Consider the following 17,634-nt stretch of genomic DNA (forward strand, 5'->3'; position numbering starts at 1 on the left):
TCTGAAAGGACAGCATTTAGAAAGTGAAGCAACACTCCATTCACTTCGCACATTGAATTGAAGTGTTGGAACAGACTGCTTCTCTTTCAGAGAAACGCATGTGAGTTTCTGGTGAATGCTTGTAAGTAGCTTAAGGCACTTTCAAAGGAAAGTGATTTTCTCTGAAAGGACAGCATTTAGAAAGTGAGGGAACACTCCATTCACCTCACACAGTGAATTGAAGTGTTGGAACAGTCTGCTTCTCTTTCAGAAAAACGCATGTGAGTTTCTTCCTAATGCTTGCAAGTAGCTTAAGGCACTTTCAAAGGAAAGTGATTTTCTCTGAAAGGACAGCATTTAGAAAGTGAAGCAACACTCCATTCACTTCGCACAGTGAATTGAAGTGTTGGAACAGTCTGCTTCTCTTTCAGAGAAACGCATGTGAGTTTCTTCCTAATGCTTGCAAGTAGCTTAAGGCACTTTCAAAGGAAAGTGATTTTCTCTGAAAGGACAGCATTTAGAAAGTGAAGCAACACTCCATTCACTTCGCACAGTGAATTGAAGTTTTGGAACAGACTGCTTCTCTTTCAGAGAAACGCATGTGAGTTTCTGGTGAATGCTTGTAAGTAGCTTAAGGCACTTTCAAAGGAAAGTGATTTTCTCTGAAAGGACAGCATTTAGAAAGTGAAGCAACACTCCATTCACTTCGCACAGTGAATTGAAGTGTTGGAACAGACTGCTTCTCTTTCAGAGAAATGCATGTGAGTTTCTGTTGAATGCTTGTAAGTAGCTTAAGGCACTTTCAAAGGAAAGTGATTTTCTCTGAAAGGACAGCATTTAGAAAGTGAAGCAACACTCCATTCACTTCGCAGAGTGAATTGAAGTATTGGAACAGACTGCTTCTCTTTCAGAGAAACGCATGTGAGTTTCTGGTGAATGCTTGTAAGTAGCTAAAGGCACTTTCAAAGGAAAGTGATTTTCTCTGAAATGACAGCATTTAGAAAGTGAAGCAACACTCCATTCACTTCGCATAGTGAATTGAAGTGTTGGAACAGACTGCTTCTCTTTCGTAGAAACGCATTAGTGTTTCTTGTGAATGCTTGCAAGTTGCTTAAGGCACTTTCAAAGGAAAGTGATTTTCTCTGAAAGGACATAATTTAGAAAGTGAAGCAACACTCCATTCACTTCGCACAGTGAATTGAAGTGTTGGAACAGACTGCTTCTCTTTCAGAGAAATGCATGTGAGTTTCTGTTGAATGCTTGTAAGTAGCTTAAGGCACTTTCAAAGGAAAGTGATTTTCTCTGAAAGGACAGCATTTAGAAAGTGAGGCAACACTCCATTCACTTCGCACATTGAATTGAAGTGTTGGAACAGACTGCTTCTCTTTCAGAGAAACGCATGTGAGTTTCTGGTGAATGCTTGTAAGTAGCTTAAGGCACTTTCAAAGGAAAGTGATTTTCTCTGAAAGGACAGCATTTAGAAAGTGAGGGAACACTCCATTCACCTCACACAGTGAATTGAAGTGTTGGAACAGACTGCTTCTCTTTCAGAGAAACGCATGTGAGTTTCTTCCTAATGCTTGCAAGTAGCTTAAGGCACTTTAAAAGGAAAGTGATTTTCTCTGAAAGGACAGCATTTAGAAAGTGAAGCAACACTCCATTCACTTCGCACAGTGAATTGAAGTGTTGGAACAGTCTGCTTCTCTTTCAGAGAAACACATGTGAGTTTCTTCCTAATGCTTGCAAGTAGTTTAAGGCACTTTCAAAGGAAAGTGATTTTCTCTGAAAGGACAGCATTTAGAAAGTGAAGCAACACTCCATTCACTTCTCACAGTGAATTGAAGTGTTGGAACAGACTGCTTCTGTTTCAAAGAAACGCATGTGAGTTCCTTCCTAATGCTTGCAAGTAGCTTAAGGCACTTTCAAAGGAAAGTGATTTTCTCTGAAAGGACAGCATTTAGAAAGTGAAGCAACACTCCATTCACTTCGCACAGTGAATTGAAGTGTTGGAACAGACTGCTTCTCTTTCAGAGAATTGCATCTGAGTTTCTGTTGAATGCTTGTAAGTAGCTTAAGGCACTTTCAAAGGAAAGTGATTTTCTCTGAAAGGACAGCATTTAGAAAGTGAAGCCACACTCCATTCACTTCGCAGAGTGAATTGAAGTATTGGAACAGACTCCTTCTCTTTCAGAGAAACGCATGTGAGTTTCTGGTGAATGCTTGTAAGTAGCTAAAGGCACTTTCAAAGGAAAGTGATTTTCTCTGAAATGACAGCATTTAGAAAGTTAAGCAACACTCCATTCACTTCGCACAGTGAATTGAAGTGTTGGAACAGACTGCTTCTCTTTCAGAGAAACGCATGTGAGTTTCTTGTGAATTCTTGCAAGTTGCTTAAGGCACTTTCAAAGGAAAGTGATTTTCTCTGAAAGGACAGCATTTAGAAACTGAAGCAACACTCCATTCAATTCGCACAGTGAATTGAAGTGTTGGAACAGAATGCTTCTCTTTAAGAGAAACGCATGTGAGTTTTTTGTGAATGCTTGAAAGTAGTTTAAGGCACTTTCAAAGGAAAGTGATTTTCTCTGAAAGGACAGAATTTAGAAAGTGATGCAACACTCCATTCACTTCGCACAGTGAATTGAAGTGTTGGAACAGACTGCTTCTCTTTCAGAGAAACGCATGTGAGTTTCTTCCTAATGCTTGTAAGTAGCTTAAGGCACTTTCAAAGGAAAGTGATTTTCTCAGAAAGGACAGCATTTAGAAAGTGAAGCAACACTCCATTCCCTTCATGCAGTGAATTGAAGTGTTGGAACAGAGTGCTTCTCTTTCATAGAAACGCATTAGTGTTTCTTGTGAATGCTTGCAAGTTGCTTAAGGCACTTTCAAAGGAAAGTGATTTTCTCTGAAAGGACAGCATTTAGAAAGTGAAGCAACACTCCATTCACTTTGTACAGTGAATTGAAGTGTTGGAACAGACTGCTTCTCTTTCAGAGAAACGCATGTGAGTTTCTTCCTAATGCTTGCAAGTAGCTTAAGGCACTTTCAAAGGAAAGTGATTTTCTCTGAAAGGACAGCATTTAGAAAGTGAAGCAACACTCCATTCACTTTGTACAGTGAATTGAAGTGTTGGAACAGACAGCTTCTCTTTCAGAGAAATGCATGTGAGTTTCTGTTGAATGCTTGTAAGTAGCTTAAGGCACATTCAAAGGAAAGGGATTTTCTCTGAAAGGACAGCATTTAGAAAGTGAAGCAACACTCCATTCACTTCGCACAGTGAATTGAAGTGTTGGAACAGACTGCTTCTCTTTCAGAGAAACGCATGTGAGTTTTTTGTGAATGCTTGAAAGTAGTTTAAGGCACTTTCAATGGAAAGTGATTTTCTCTGAAAGGACAGCATTTAGAAAGTGAGGCAACACTCCATTCACTTCGCACAGTGAATTGAAGTGTTGAAACAGACTGCTTCTCTTTCAGAGAAACGCATGTGAGTTTCTTCCTAATGCTTGCAAGTAGCTTAAGGCACTTTCAAAGGAAAGTGATTTTCTCTGAAAGGACAGCATTTAGATTTTGAAGCAACACTCAATTCACTTCGCACAGTGAATTGAAGTGTTGGAACAGACTGCTTCTCTTTCAGAGAAACGCATGTGAGTTTCTTCCTGATGCTTGTATGTAGCTTAAGGCACTTTCAAAGGAAAGTGATTTTCTCTGAAAGGACAGCATTTAGAAAGTGAGGCAACACTCCATTCACTTCGCACAGTGAATTGAAGTGTTGGACCAGATTACTTCTCTTTCAGAGAAATGCATGTGAGTTTCTGTTGAATGCTTGTAAGTAGCTTAAGGCCCATTCAAAGGAAAGGGATTTTCTCTGAAAGGACAGCATTTAGAAAGTGAAGCAACACTCCATTCACTTCGCACAGCGAATTGAAGTGTTGGAACAGACTGCTTCTCTTTCAGAGAAACGCATGTGAGATTTTTGTGAATGCTTGAAAGTAGTTTACGGCACTTTCAATGGAAAGTGATTTTCTCTGAAAGGACAGCATTTAGAAAGTGAGGCAACACTCCATTCACTTCGCACAGTGAATTGAAGTGTTGGAACAGACTGCTTCTCTTTCAGAGAAACGCATGTGAGTTTCTTCCTAATGCTTGCAAGTAGCTTAAGGCACTTTCAAAGGAAAGTGATTTTCTCTGAAAGGACAGCGTTTAGAAAGTGAAGCAACACTCCATTCACTTCGCACAGTGAATTGAAGTGTTGGAACAGACTGCTTCTCTTTCAGAGAAACGCATGTGAGTTTCTTCCTGATGCTTGCAAGTAGCTTTAGGCACTTTCAAAGGAAAGTGATTTTCTCTGAAAGGACAGCATTTAGAAAGTGAAGCAACACTCCATTCACTTCGCACTGTGAATTGAAGTGTTGGAACAGACTGTTTCTCTTTCAGAGAAACGCATGTGAGTTTCTGGTGAATGCTTGTAAGTAGCTTAAGGCACTTTCAAAGGAAAGTGATTTTCTCTGAAAGGACAGCATTTAGAAAGTGAAGCAACACTCCATTCACTTCGCAGAGTGAATTGAAGTATTGGAACAGACTGCTTCTCTTTCAGAGAAACGCATGTGAGTTTCTGGTGAATGCTTGTAAGTAGCTTAAGGCACTTTCAAAGGAAAGTGATTTTCTCTGAAAGGACAGCATTTAGAAAGTGAAGCAACACTCCATTCATTTCGCACAGTGAATTAAAGTGTTGGAACAGACTGCTTCTCTTTCAGAGAAATGCATGTGAGTTTAAGTTGAATGTTTGTAAGTAGCTTAAGGCACTTTCAAAGGAAAGTGATTTTCTCTGAAAGGACAGCATTTAGAAAGTGAAGCAACACTCCATTCACTTCGCAGAGTGAATTGAAGTATTGGAACAGACTGCTTCTCTTTCAGAGAAACGCATGTGAGTTTCTGGTGAATGCTTGTAAGTAGCTTAAGGCACTTTCAAAGGAAAGTGATTTTCTCTGAAAGGACAGCATTTAGAAACTGAAGCAACACTCCATTCACTTCGCACAGTGAATTGAAGTGTTGGAACAGACTGCTTCTCTTTCAGAGAAATGCATGTGAGTTTAAGTTGAATGCTTGTAAGTAGCTTAAGGCACTTTCAAAGGAAAGTGATTTTCTCTGAAAGGACAGCATTTAGAAAGTGAACCACACTCCATTCACTTCGCAGAGTGAATTGAAGTATTGGAACAGACTGCTTCTCTTTCAGAGAAACGCATGTGAGTTTCTGGTGAATGCTTGTAAGTAGCTTAAGGCACTTTCAAAGGAAAGTGATTTTCTCTGAATGGACAGCATTTAGAAAGTGAAGCAACACTCGATTCACTTCGCACAGTGAATTGAAGTGTTGGAACAGACTGCTTCTCTTTCAGAGAAACGCATGTGAGTTACTGGTGAATGCTTGTAAGTAGCTTAAGGCACTTTCAAAGGAAAGTGATTTTCTCTGAAAGGACAGCATTTAGAAAGTGAAGCAACACTCCATTCCCTTCGTGCAGTGAATTGAAGTGTTGGAACAGAGTGCTTCTCATTCATAGAAACGCATTAGTGTTTCTTGTGAATGCTTGCAAGTTGCTTAAGGCACTTTCTAAGTAAAGTGATTTTCTCTGAAAGGACAGCATTTAGAAAGTGAAGCAACACTCCATTCACTTTGTACAGTGAATTGAAGTGTTGGAACAGACTGCTTCTCTTTCAGAGAAATGCATGTGAGTTTCTGTTGAATGCTTGTAAGTAGCTTAAGGCACATTCAAAGGAAAGTGATTTTCTCTGAAAGGACAGCATTTAGAAAGTGAGGCAACACTCCATTCACTTCGCACAGTGAATTGAAGTGTTGGAACAGACTGCTTCTCTTTCAGAGAAACGCATGTGAGTTTCTTCCTAATGCTTGTAAGTAGCTTAAGGCACATTCAAAGGAAAGGGATTTTCTATGAAAGGACAGCATTTAGAAAGTGAAGCAACACTCCATTCACTTCGCACAGTGAATGGAAGTGTTGGAACAGACTGCTTCTCTTTCAGAGAAACGCATGTGAGATTTTTGTGAATGCTTGAAAGTAGTTTACGGCACTTTCAATGGAAAGTGATTTTCTCTGAAAGGACAGCATTTAGAAAGTGAGGCAACACTCCATTCACTTCGCACAGTGAATTGAAGTGTTGGAACAGACTGCTTCTCTTTCAGAGAAACGCATGTGAGTTTCTTCCTAATTCTTGCAAGTAGCTTAAGGCACTTTCAAAGGAAAGTGATTTTCTCTGAAAGGACAGCATTTAGAAAGTGAAGCAACACTCCATTCACTTCGCACAGTGAATTGAAGTGTTGGAACAGACTGCTTCTCTTTCAGAGAAACGCATGTTAGTTTCTTCCTGATGCTTGCAAGTAGCTTAAGGCACTTTCAAAGGAAAGTGATTTTCTCTGAAAGGACAGCATTTAGAAAGTGAAGCAACACTCCATTCACTTCGCACTGTGAATTGAAGTGTTGGAACAGACTGTTTCTCTTTCAGAGAAACGCATGTGAGTTTCTGGTGAATGCTTGTAAGTAGCTTAAGGCACTTTCAAAGGAAAGTGATTTTCTCTGAAAGGACAGCATTTAGAAAGTGAGGCAACACTCTATTCACTTCACACAGTGAATTGAAGTGTTGGAACAGACTGCTTCTCTTTCAGAGAAACGCATGTGAGTTTCTGGTGAATGCTTGTAAGTAGCTTAAGGCACTTTCAAAGGAAAGTGATTTTCTCTGAAAGGACAGCATTTAGAAAGTGAAGCAACACTCCATTCCCTTCGTGCAGTGAATTGAAGTGTTGGAACAGAATGCTTCTCTTTCGTAGAAACGCATTAGTGTTTCTTGTGAATGCTTGCAAGTTGCTTAAGGCACTTTCAAAGGAAAGTGATTTTCTCTGAAAGGACATAATTTAGAAAGTGAAGCAACACTCCATTCACTTCGCACAGTGAATTGAAGTGTTCGAACAGACTGCTTCTCTTTCAGAGAAATGCATGTGAGTTTCTGTTGAATGCTTGTAAGTAGCTTAAGGCACTTTCAAAGGAAAGTGATTTTCTCTGAAAGGACAGCATTTAGAAAGTGAAGCAACACTCCATTCACTTCGCACATTGAATTGAAGTGTTGGAACAGACTGCTTCTCTTTCAGAGAAACGCATGTGAGTTTCTGGTGAATGCTTGTAAGTAGCTTAAGGCATTTTCAAAGGAAAGTGATTTTCTCTGAAAGGACAGCATTTAAAAAGTGAGGGAACAATCCATTCACCTCACACAGTGAATTGAAGTGTTGGAACAGACTGCTTCTCTTTCAGAGAAACGCATGTGAGTTTCTTCCTAATGCTTGCAAGTAGCTTAAGGCACTTTCAAAGGAAAGTGATTTTCTCTGAAAGGACAGCATTTAGAAAGTGAAGCAACACTCCATTCACTTCGCACAGTGAATTGAAGTGTTGGAACAGTCTGCTTCTCTTTCAGAGAAACGCAAGTGAGTTTCTTCCTAATGCTTGCAAGTAGCTTAAGGCACTTTCAAAGGAAAGTGATTTTCTCTGAAAGGACAGCATTTAGAAAGTGAAGCAACACTCCATTCACTTCGCACAGTGAATTGAAGTGTTGGAACAGACTGCTTCTGTTTCAGAGAAACGCATGTGAGTTTCTGGTGAATGCTTGTAAGTAGCTTAAGGCACTTTCAAAGGAAAGTGATTTTTTCTGAAAGGACAGCATTTAGAAAGTGAAGCAACACTCCATTCACTTCGCACAGTGAATTGAAGTGTTGGAACAGACTGCTTCTCTTTCAGAGAAATGCATGTGAGTTTCTGTTGAATGCTTGTAAGTAGCTTAAGGCACTTTCAAAGGAAAGTGATTTTCTCTGAAAGGACAGCATTTAGAAAGTGAAGCAACACTCCATTCACTTCGCAGAGTGAATTGAAGTATTGGAACAGACTGCTTCTCTTTCAGAGAAACGCATGTGAGTTTCTGGTGAATGCTTGTAAGTAGCTAAAGGCACTTTCAAAGGAAAGTGATTTTCTCTGAAATGACAGCATTTAGAAAGTGAAGCAACACTCCATTCACTTCGCACAGTGAATTGAAGTGTTGGAACAGACTGCTTCTCTTTCGTAGAAACGCATTAGTGTTTCTTGTGAATGCTTGCAAGTTGCTTAAGGCACTTTCAAAGGAAAGTGATTTTCTCTGAAAGGACATAATTTAGAAAGTGAAGCAACACACCATTCACTTCGCACAGTGAATTGAAGTGTTCGAACAGACTGCTTCTCTTTCAGAGAAATGCATGTGAGTTTCTGTTGAATGCTTGTAAGTAGCTTAAGGCACTTTCAAAGGAAAGTGATTTTCTCTGAAAGGACAGCATTTAGAAAGTGAAGCAACACTCCATTCACTTCGCACATTGAATTGAAGTGTTGGAACAGACTGCTTCTCTTTCAGAGAAACGCATGTGAGTTTCTGGTGAATGCTTGTAAGTAGCTTAAGGCACTTTCAAAGGAAAGTGATTTTCTCTGAAAGGACAGCATTTAGAAAGTGAGGGAACACTCCATTCACCTCACACAGTGAATTGAAGTGTTGGAACAGACTGCTTCTCTTTCAGAGAAACGCATGTGAGTTCCTTCCTAATGCTTGCAAGTAGCTTAAGGCACTTTCAAAGGAAAGTGATTTTCTCTGAAAGGACAGCATTTAGAAAGTGAAGCAACACTCCATTCACTTCGCACAGTGAATTGAAGTGTTGGAACAGACTGCTTCTCTTTCAGAGAAATGCATGTGAGTTTCTGTTGAATGCTTGTAAGTAGCTTAAGGCACTTTCAAAGGAAAGTGATTTTCTCTGAAAGGACAGCATTTAGAAAGTGAAGCCACACTCCATTCACTTCGCAGAGTGAATTGAAGTATTGGAACAGACTGCTTCTCTTTAAGAGAAACGCATGTGAGTTTCTGGTGAATGCTTGTAAGTAGCTAAAGGCACTTTCAAAGGAAAGTGATTTTCTCTGAAATGACAGCATTTAGAAAGTGAAGCAACACTCCATTCACTTCGCACAGTGAATTGAAGTGTTGGAACAGACTGCTTCTCTTTCAGAGAAACGCATGTGAGTTTCTTGTGAATTCTTGCAAGTTGCTTAAGGCACTTTCAAAGGAAAGTGATTTTCTCTGAAAGGACAGCATTTAGAAACTGAAGCAACACTCCATTCACTTCGCAGAGTGAATTGAAGTATTGGAACAGACTGCTTCTCTTTCAGAGAAACGCATGTGAGTTTCTGGTGAATGCTTGTAAGTAGCTAAAGGCACTTTCAAAGGAAAGTGATTTTCTCTGAAATGACAGCATTTAGAAAGTGAAGCAACACTCCATTCACTTCGCACAGTGAATTGAAGTGTTGGAACAGACTGCTTCTCTTTCGTAGAAACGCATTAGTGTTTCTTGTGAATGCTCGCAAGTTGCTTAAGGCACTTTCAAAGGAAAGTGATTTTCTCTGAAAGGACATAATTTAGAAAGTGAAGCAACACACCATTCACTTCGCACAGTGAATTGAAGTGTTCGAACAGACTGCTTCTCTTTCAGAGAAATGCATGTGAGTTTCTGTTGAATGCTTGTAAGTAGCTTAAGGCACTTTCAAAGGAAAGTGATTTTCTCTGAAAGGACAGCATTTAGAAAGTGAAGCAACACTCCATTCACTTCGCACATTGAATTGAAGTGTTGGAACAGACTGCTTCTCTTTCAGAGAAACGCATGTGAGTTTCTGGTGAATGCTTGTAAGTAGCTTAAGACACTTTCAAAGGAAAGTGATTTTCTCTGAAAGGACAGCATTTAGAAAGTGAGGGAACACTCCATTCACCTCACACAGTGAATTGAAGTGTTGGAACAGACTGCTTCTCTTTCAGAGAAACGCATGTGAGTTCCTTCCTAATGCTTGCAAGTAGCTTAAGGCACTTTCAAAGGAAAGTGATTTTCTCTGAAAGGACAGCATTTAGAAAGTGAAGCAACACTCCATTCACTTCGCACAGTGAATTGAAGTGTTGGAACAGTCTGCTTCTCTTTCAGAGAAACGCATGTGAGTTTCTTCCTAATGCTTGCAAGTAGCTTAAGGCACTTTCAAAGGAAAGTGATTTGCTCTGAAAGGACAGCATTTAGAAAGTGAAGCAACACTCCATTCACTTCGCACAGTGAATTGAAGTGTTGGAACAGACTGCTTCTGTTTCAGAGAATCGCATGTGAGTTTCTGGTGAATGCTTGTAAGTAGCTTAAGGCACTTTCAAAGGAAAGTGATTTTCTCTGAAAGGACAGCATTTAGAAAGTGAAGCAACACTCCATTCACTTCGCACAGTGAATTGAAGTGTTGGAACAGACTGCTTCTCTTTCAGAGAAATGCATGTGAGTTTCTGTTGAATGCTTGTAAGTAGCTTAAGGCACTTTCAAAGGAAAGTGATTTTCTCTGAAAGGACAGCATTTAGAAAGTGAAGCCACACTCCATTCACTTCGCAGAGTGAATTGAAGTATTGGAACAGACTGCTTCTCTTTAAGAGAAACGCATGTGAGTTTCTGGTGAATGCTTGTAAGTAGCTAAAGGCACTTTCAAAGGAAAGTGATTTTCTCTGAAATGACAGCATTTAGAAAGTGAAGCAACACTCCATTCACTTCGCACAGTGAATTGAAGTGTTGGAACAGACTGCTTCTCTTTCAGAGAAACGCATGTGAGTTTCTTGTGAATTCTTGCAAGTTGCTTAAGGCACTTTCAAAGGAAAGTGATTTTCTCTGAAAGGACAGCATTTAGAAACTGAAGCAACACTCCATTCACTTCGCACAGTGAATTGAAGTGTTGGAACAGAATGCTTCTCTTTAAGAGAAACGCATGTGAGTTTTTTGTGAATGCTTGAAAGTAGTTTAAGGCACTTTCAAAGGAAAGTGATTTTCTCTGAAAGGACAGAATTTAGAAAGTGATGCAACACTCCATTCACTTCGCACAGTGAATTGAAGTGTTGGAACAGACTGCTTCTCTTTCAGAGAAACGCATGTGAGTTTCTTCCTAATGCTTGTAAGTAGCTTAAGGCACTTTCAAAGGAAAGTGATTTTCTCAGAAAGGACAGCATTTAGAAAGTGAAGCAACACTCCATTCCCTTCATGCAGTGAATTGAAGTGTTGGAACAGAGTGCTTCTCTTTCATAGAAACGCATTAGTGTTTCTTGTGAATGCTTGCAAGTTGCTTAAGGCACTTTCAAAGGAAAGTGATTTTCTCTGAAAGGACAGCATTTAGAAAGTGAAGCAACACTCCATTCACTTCGCACAGTGAATTGAAGTGTTGGAACAGACTGCTTCTCTTTCAGAGAAACGCATGTGAGTTTCTTCCTAATGCTTGCAAGTAGCTTAAGGCACTTTCAAAGGAAAGTGATTTTCTCTGAAAGGACAGCATTTAGAAAGTGAAGCAACACTCCATTCACTTTGTACAGTGAATTGAAGTGTTGGAACAGACAGCTTCTCTTTCAGAGAAATGCATGTGAGTTTCTGTTGAATGCTTGTAAGTAGCTTAAGGCACATTCAAAGGAAAGGGATTTTCTCTGAAAGGACAGCATTTAGAAAGTGAAGCAACACTCCATTCACTTCGCACAGTGAATTGAAGTGTTGGAACAGACTGCTTCTCTTTCAGAGAAACGCATGTGAGTTTTTTGTGAATGCTTGAAAGTAGTTTAAGGCACTTTCAATGGAAAGTGATTTTCTCTGAAAGGACAGCATTTAGAAAGTGAGGCAACACTCCATTCACTTCGCACAGTGAATTGAAGTGTTGGAACAGACTGCTTCTCTTTCAGAGAAACGCATGTGAGTTTCTTCCTAATGCTTGCAAGTAGCTTAAGGCACTTTCAAAGGAAAGTGATTTTCTCTGAAAGGACAGCATTTAGAATGTGAAGCAACACTCCATTCACTTCGCACAGTGAATTGAAGTGTTGTAACAGACTGCTTCTCTTTCAGAGAAACGCATGTGAGTTTCTTCCTGATGCTTGCAAGTAGCTTAAGGCACTTTCAAAGGAAAGTGATTTTCTCTGAAAGGACAGCATTTAGAAAGTGAAGCAACACTCCATTCACTTCGCACAGTGAATTGAAGTGTTGGAACAGACTGTTTCTCTTTCAGAGAAACGCATGTGAGTTTCTGGTGAATGCTTGTAAGTAGCTTAAGGCACTTTCAAAGGAAAGTGATTTTCTCTGAAATGACAGCATTTAGAAAGTGAAGCAACACTCCATTCACTTCGCACAGTGAATTGAAGTGTTGGAACAGACTGCTTCTCTTTCGTAGAAACGCATTAGTGTTTCTTGTGAATGCTTGCAAGTTGCTTAAGGCACTTTCAAAGGAAAGTGATTTTCTCTGAAAGGACATAATTTAGAAAGTGAAGCAACACTCCATTCACTTCGCACAGTGAATTGAAGTGTTCGAACAGACTGCTTCTCATTCAGAGAAATGCATGTGAGTTTCTGTTGAATGCTTGTAAGTAGCTTAAGGCACTTTCAAAGGAAAGTGATTTTCTCTGAAAGGACAGCATTTAGAAAGTGAAGCAACACTCCATTCACTTCGCACATTGAATTGAAGTGTTGGAACAGACTGCTTCTCTTTCAGAGAAACGCATGTGAGTTTCTGGTGAATGCTTGTAAGTAGCTTAAGGCACTTTCAAAGGAAAGTGATTTTCTCTGAAAGGACAGCATTTAGAAAGTGAGGGAACACTCCATTCACCTCACTCAGTGAATTGAAGTGTTGGAACAGACTGCTTCTCTTTCAGAGAAACGCATGTGAGTTTCTTGTGAATTCTTGCAAGTTGCTTAAGGCACTTTCAAAGGAAAGTGATTTTCTCTGAAAGGACAGCATTTAGAAAGTGAAGCAACACTCCATTCACTTCGCACAGTGAATTGAAGTGTTGGAACAGTCTGCTTCTCTTTCAGAGAAACGCATGTGAGTTTCTTCCTAATGCTTGCAAGTAGCTTAAGGCACTTTCAAAGGAAAGTGATTTTCTCTGAAAGGACAGCATTTAGAAAGTGAAGCAACACTCCATTCACTTCGCACAGTGAATTGAAGTGTTGGAACAGACTGCTTCTGTTTCAGAGAAACGCATGTGAGTTTCTGGTGAATGCTTGTAAGTAGCTTAAGGCACTTTCAAAGGAAAGTGATTTTCTCTGAAAGGACAGCATTTAGAAAGTGAAGCAACACTCCATTCACTTCGCACAGTGAATTGAAGTGTTGGAACAGACTGCTTCTCTTTCAGAGAAATGCATGTGAGTTTCTGTTGAATGCTTGTAAGTAGCTTAAGGCACTTTCAAAGGAAAGTGATTTTCTCTGAAAGGACAGCATTTAGAAAGTGAAGCCACACTCCATTCACTTCGCAGAGTGAATTGAAGTATTGGAACAGACTGCTTCTCTTTCAGAGAAACGCATGTGAGTTTCTGGTGAATGCTTGTAAGTAGCTAAAGGCACTTTCAAAGGAAAGTGATTTTCTCTGAAAGGACAGCATTTAGAAAGTGAAGCAACACTCCATTCACTTCGCACAGTGAATTGAAGTGTTGGAACAGACTGCTTCTCTTTCAGAGAAACGCATGTGAGTTTCTTGTGAATTCTTGCAAGTTGCTTAAGGCACTTTCAAAGGAAAGTGATTTTCTCTGAAAGGACAGAATTTAGAAAGTGATGCAACACTCCATTCACTTTGCACAGTGAATTGAAGTGTTGGAACAGACTGCTTCTCTTTCAGAGAAACGCATGTGAGTTTCTTCCTAATGCTTGTAAGTAGCTTAAGGCACTTTCAAAGGAAAGTGATTTTCTCTGAAAGGACAGCATTTAGAAAGTGAAGCAACACTCCATTCCCTTCATGCAGTGAATTGAATTGTTGGAACAGAGTGCTTCTCTTTCATAGAAACGCATTAGTGTTTCTTGTGAATGCTTGCAAGTTGCTTAAGGCACTTTCAAAGGAAAGTGATTTTCTCTGAAAGGACAGCATTTAGAAAGTGAAGCAACACTCCATTCACTTCGCAAAGTGAATTGAAGTCTTGGAACAGACTTCTTCTCTTTCAGAGAAACGCATGTGAGTTTCTTCCTAATGCTTGCAAGTAGCTTAAGGCACTTTCAAAGGAAAGTGATTTTCTCTGAAAGGACAGCTTTTAGAAAGTGAAGCAACACTCCATTCACTTTGTACAGTGAATAGAAGTGTTGGAACAGACAGCTTCTCTTTCAGAGAAATGCATGTGAGTTTCTGTTGAATGCTTGTAAGTAGCTTAAGGCACATTCAAAGGAAAGGGATTTTCTCTGAAAGGACAGCATTTAGAAAGTGAAGCAACACTCCATTCACTTCGCACAGTGAATAGAAGTGTTGGAACAGACTGCTTCTCTTTCAGAGAAACGCATGTGAGTTTTTTGTGAATGCTTGTAAGTAGTTTAAGGCACTTTCAATGGAAAGTGATTTTCTCTGAAAGGACAGCATTTAGAAAGTGAGGCAACACTCCATTCACTTCGCAAAGTGAATTGAAGTGTTGGAACAGACTGCTTCTCTTTCAGAGAAACGCATGTGAGTTTCTTCCTAATGCTTGCAAGTAGCTTAAGGCACTTTCAAAGGAAAGTGATTTTCTCTGAAAGGACAGCATTTAGAATGTGAAACAAGACTCCATTCACTTCGCACAGTGAATTGAAGTGTTGGAACAGACTGCTTCTCTTTCAGAGAAACGCATGTGAGTTTCTTCCTAATGCTTGTAAGTAGCTTAAGGCACTTTCAAAGGAAAGTGATTTTCTCAGAAAGGACAGCATTTAGAAAGTGAAGCAACACTCCATTCCCTTCATGCAGTGAATTGAAGTGTTGGAACAGAGTGCTTCTCTTTCATAGAAACGCATTAGTGTTTCTTGTGAATGCTTGCAAGTTGCTTAAGGCACTTTCAAAGGAAAGTGATTTTCTCTGAAAGGACAGCATTTAGAAAGTGAAGCAACACTCCATTCACTTCGCACAGTGAATTGAAGTGTTGGAACAGACTGCTTCTCTTTCAGAGAAACGCATGTGAGTTTCTTCCTAATGCTTGCAAGTAGCTTAAGGCACTTTCAAAGGAAAGTGATTTTCTCGGAAAGGACAGCATTTAGAAAGTGAAGCAACACTCCATTCACTTTGTACAGTGAATTGAAGTGTTGGAACAGACAGCTTCTCTTTCAGAGAAATGCATGTGAGTTTCTGTTGAATGCTTGTAAGTAGCTTAAGGCACATTCAAAGGAAAGGGATTTTCTCTGAAAGGACAGCATTTAGAAAGTGAAGCAACACTCCATTCACTTCGCACAGTGAATTGAAGTGTTGGAACAGACTGCTTCTCTTTCAGAGAAACGCATGTGAGTTTTTTGTGAATGCTTGAAAGTAGTTTAAGGCACTTTCAATGGAAAGTGATTTTCTCTGAAAGGACAGCATTTAGAAAGTGAGGCAACACTCCATTCACTTCGCACAGTGAATTGAAGTGTTGGAACAGACTGCTTCTCTTTCAGAGAAACGCATGTGAGTTTCTTCCTAATGCTTGCAAGTAGCTTAAGGCACTTTCAAAGGAAAGTGATTTTCTCTGAAAGGACAGCATTTAGAATGTGAAGCAACACTCCATTCACTTCGCACAGTGAATTGAAGTGTTGTAACAGACTGCTTCTCTTTCAGAGAAACGCATGTGAGTTTCTTCCTGATGCTTGCAAGTAGCTTAAGGCACTTTCAAAGGAAAGTGATTTTCTCTGAAAGGACAGCATTTAGAAAGTGAAGCAACACTCCATTCACTTCGCACAGTGAATTGAAGTGTTGGAACAGACTGTTTCTCTTTCAGAGAAACGCATGTGAGTTTCTGGTGAATGCTTGTAAGTAGCTTAAGGCACTTTCAAAGGAAAGTGATTTTCTCTGAAATGACAGCATTTAGAAAGTGAAGCAACACTCCATTCACTTCGCACAGTGAATTGAAGTGTTGGAACAGACTGCTTCTCTTTCGTAGAAACGCATTAGTGTTTCTTGTGAATGCTTGCAAGTTGCTTAAGGCACTTTCAAAGGAAAGTGATTTTCTCTGAAAGGACATAATTTAGAAAGTGAAGCAACACTCCATTCACTTCGCACAGTGAATTGAAGTGTTCGAACAGACTGCTTCTCATTCAGAGAAATGCATGTGAGTTTCTGTTGAATGCTTGTAAGTAGCTTAAGGCACTTTCAAAGGAAAGTGATTTTCTCTGAAAGGACAGCATTTAGAAAGTGAAGCAACACTCCATTCACTTCGCACATTGAATTGAAGTGTTGGAACAGACTGCTTCTCTTTCAGAGAAACGCATGTGAGTTTCTGGTGAATGCTTGTAAGTAGCTTAAGGCACTTTCAAAGGAAAGTGATTTTCTCTGAAAGGACAGCATTTAGAAAGTGAGGGAACACTCCATTCACCTCACTCAGTGAATTGAAGTGTTGGAACAGACTGCTTCTCTTTCAGAGAAACGCATGTGAGTTTCTTCCTAATGCTTGCAAGTAGCTTAAGGCACTATCAAAGGAAAGTGATTTTCTCTGAAAGGACAGCATTTAGAAAGTGAAGCAACACTCCATTCACTTCGCACAGTGAATTGAAGTGTTGGAACAGTCTGCTTCTCTTTCAGAGAAACGCATGTGAGTTTCTTCCTAATGCTTGCAAGTAGCTTAAGGCACTTTCAAAGGAAAGTGATTTTCTCTGAAAGGACAGCATTTAGAAAGTGAAGCAACACTCCATTCACTTCGCACAGTGAATTGAAGTGTTGGAACAGACTGCTTCTGTTTCAGAGAAACGCATGTGAGTTTCTGGTGAATGCTTGTAAGTAGCTTAAGGCACTTTCAAAGGAAAGTGATTTTCTCTGAAAGGACAGCATTTAGAAAGTGAAGCAACACTCCATTCACTTCGCACAGTGAATTGAAGTGTTGGAACAGACTGCTTCTCTTTCAGAGAAATGCATGTGAGTTTCTGTTGAATGCTTGTAAGTAGCTTAAGGCACTTTCAAAGGAAAGTGATTTTCTCTGAAAGGACAGCATTTAGAAAGTGAAGCCACACTCCATTCACTTCGCAGAGTGAATTGAAGTATTGGAACAGACTGCTTCTCTTTCAGAGAAACGCATGTGAGTTTCTGGTGAATGCTTGTAAGTAGCTAAAGGCACTTTCAAAGGAAAGTGATTTTCTCTGAAAGGACAGCATTTAGAAAGTGAAGCAACACTCCATTCACTTCGCACAGTGAATTGAAGTGTTGGAACAGACTGCTTCTCTTTCAGAGAAACGCATGTGAGTTTCTTGTGAATTCTTGCAAGTTGCTTAAGGCACTTTCAAAGGAAAGTGATTTTCTCTGAAAGGACAGAATTTAGAAAGTGATGCAACACTCCATTCACTTTGCACAGTGAATTGAAGTGTTGGAACAGACTGCTTCTCTTTCAGAGAAACGCATGTGAGTTTCTTCCTAATGCTTGTAAGTAGCTTAAGGCACTTTCAAAGGAAAGTGATTTTCTCTGAAAGGACAGCATTTAGAAAGTGAAGCAACACTCCATTCCCTTCATGCAGTGAATTGAATTGTTGGAACAGAGTGCTTCTCTTTCATAGAAACGCATTAGTGTTTCTTGTGAATGCTTGCAAGTTGCTTAAGGCACTTTCAAAGGAAAGTGATTTTCTCTGAAAGGACAGCATTTAGAAAGTGAAGCAACAC

This window comes from Myodes glareolus, chromosome 21, assembly GCF_982192425.1.
Source record: "Myodes glareolus chromosome 21, mMyoGla1.1, whole genome shotgun sequence".
Classification (NCBI taxonomy): Eukaryota; Metazoa; Chordata; class Mammalia; order Rodentia; family Cricetidae; genus Myodes; species Myodes glareolus.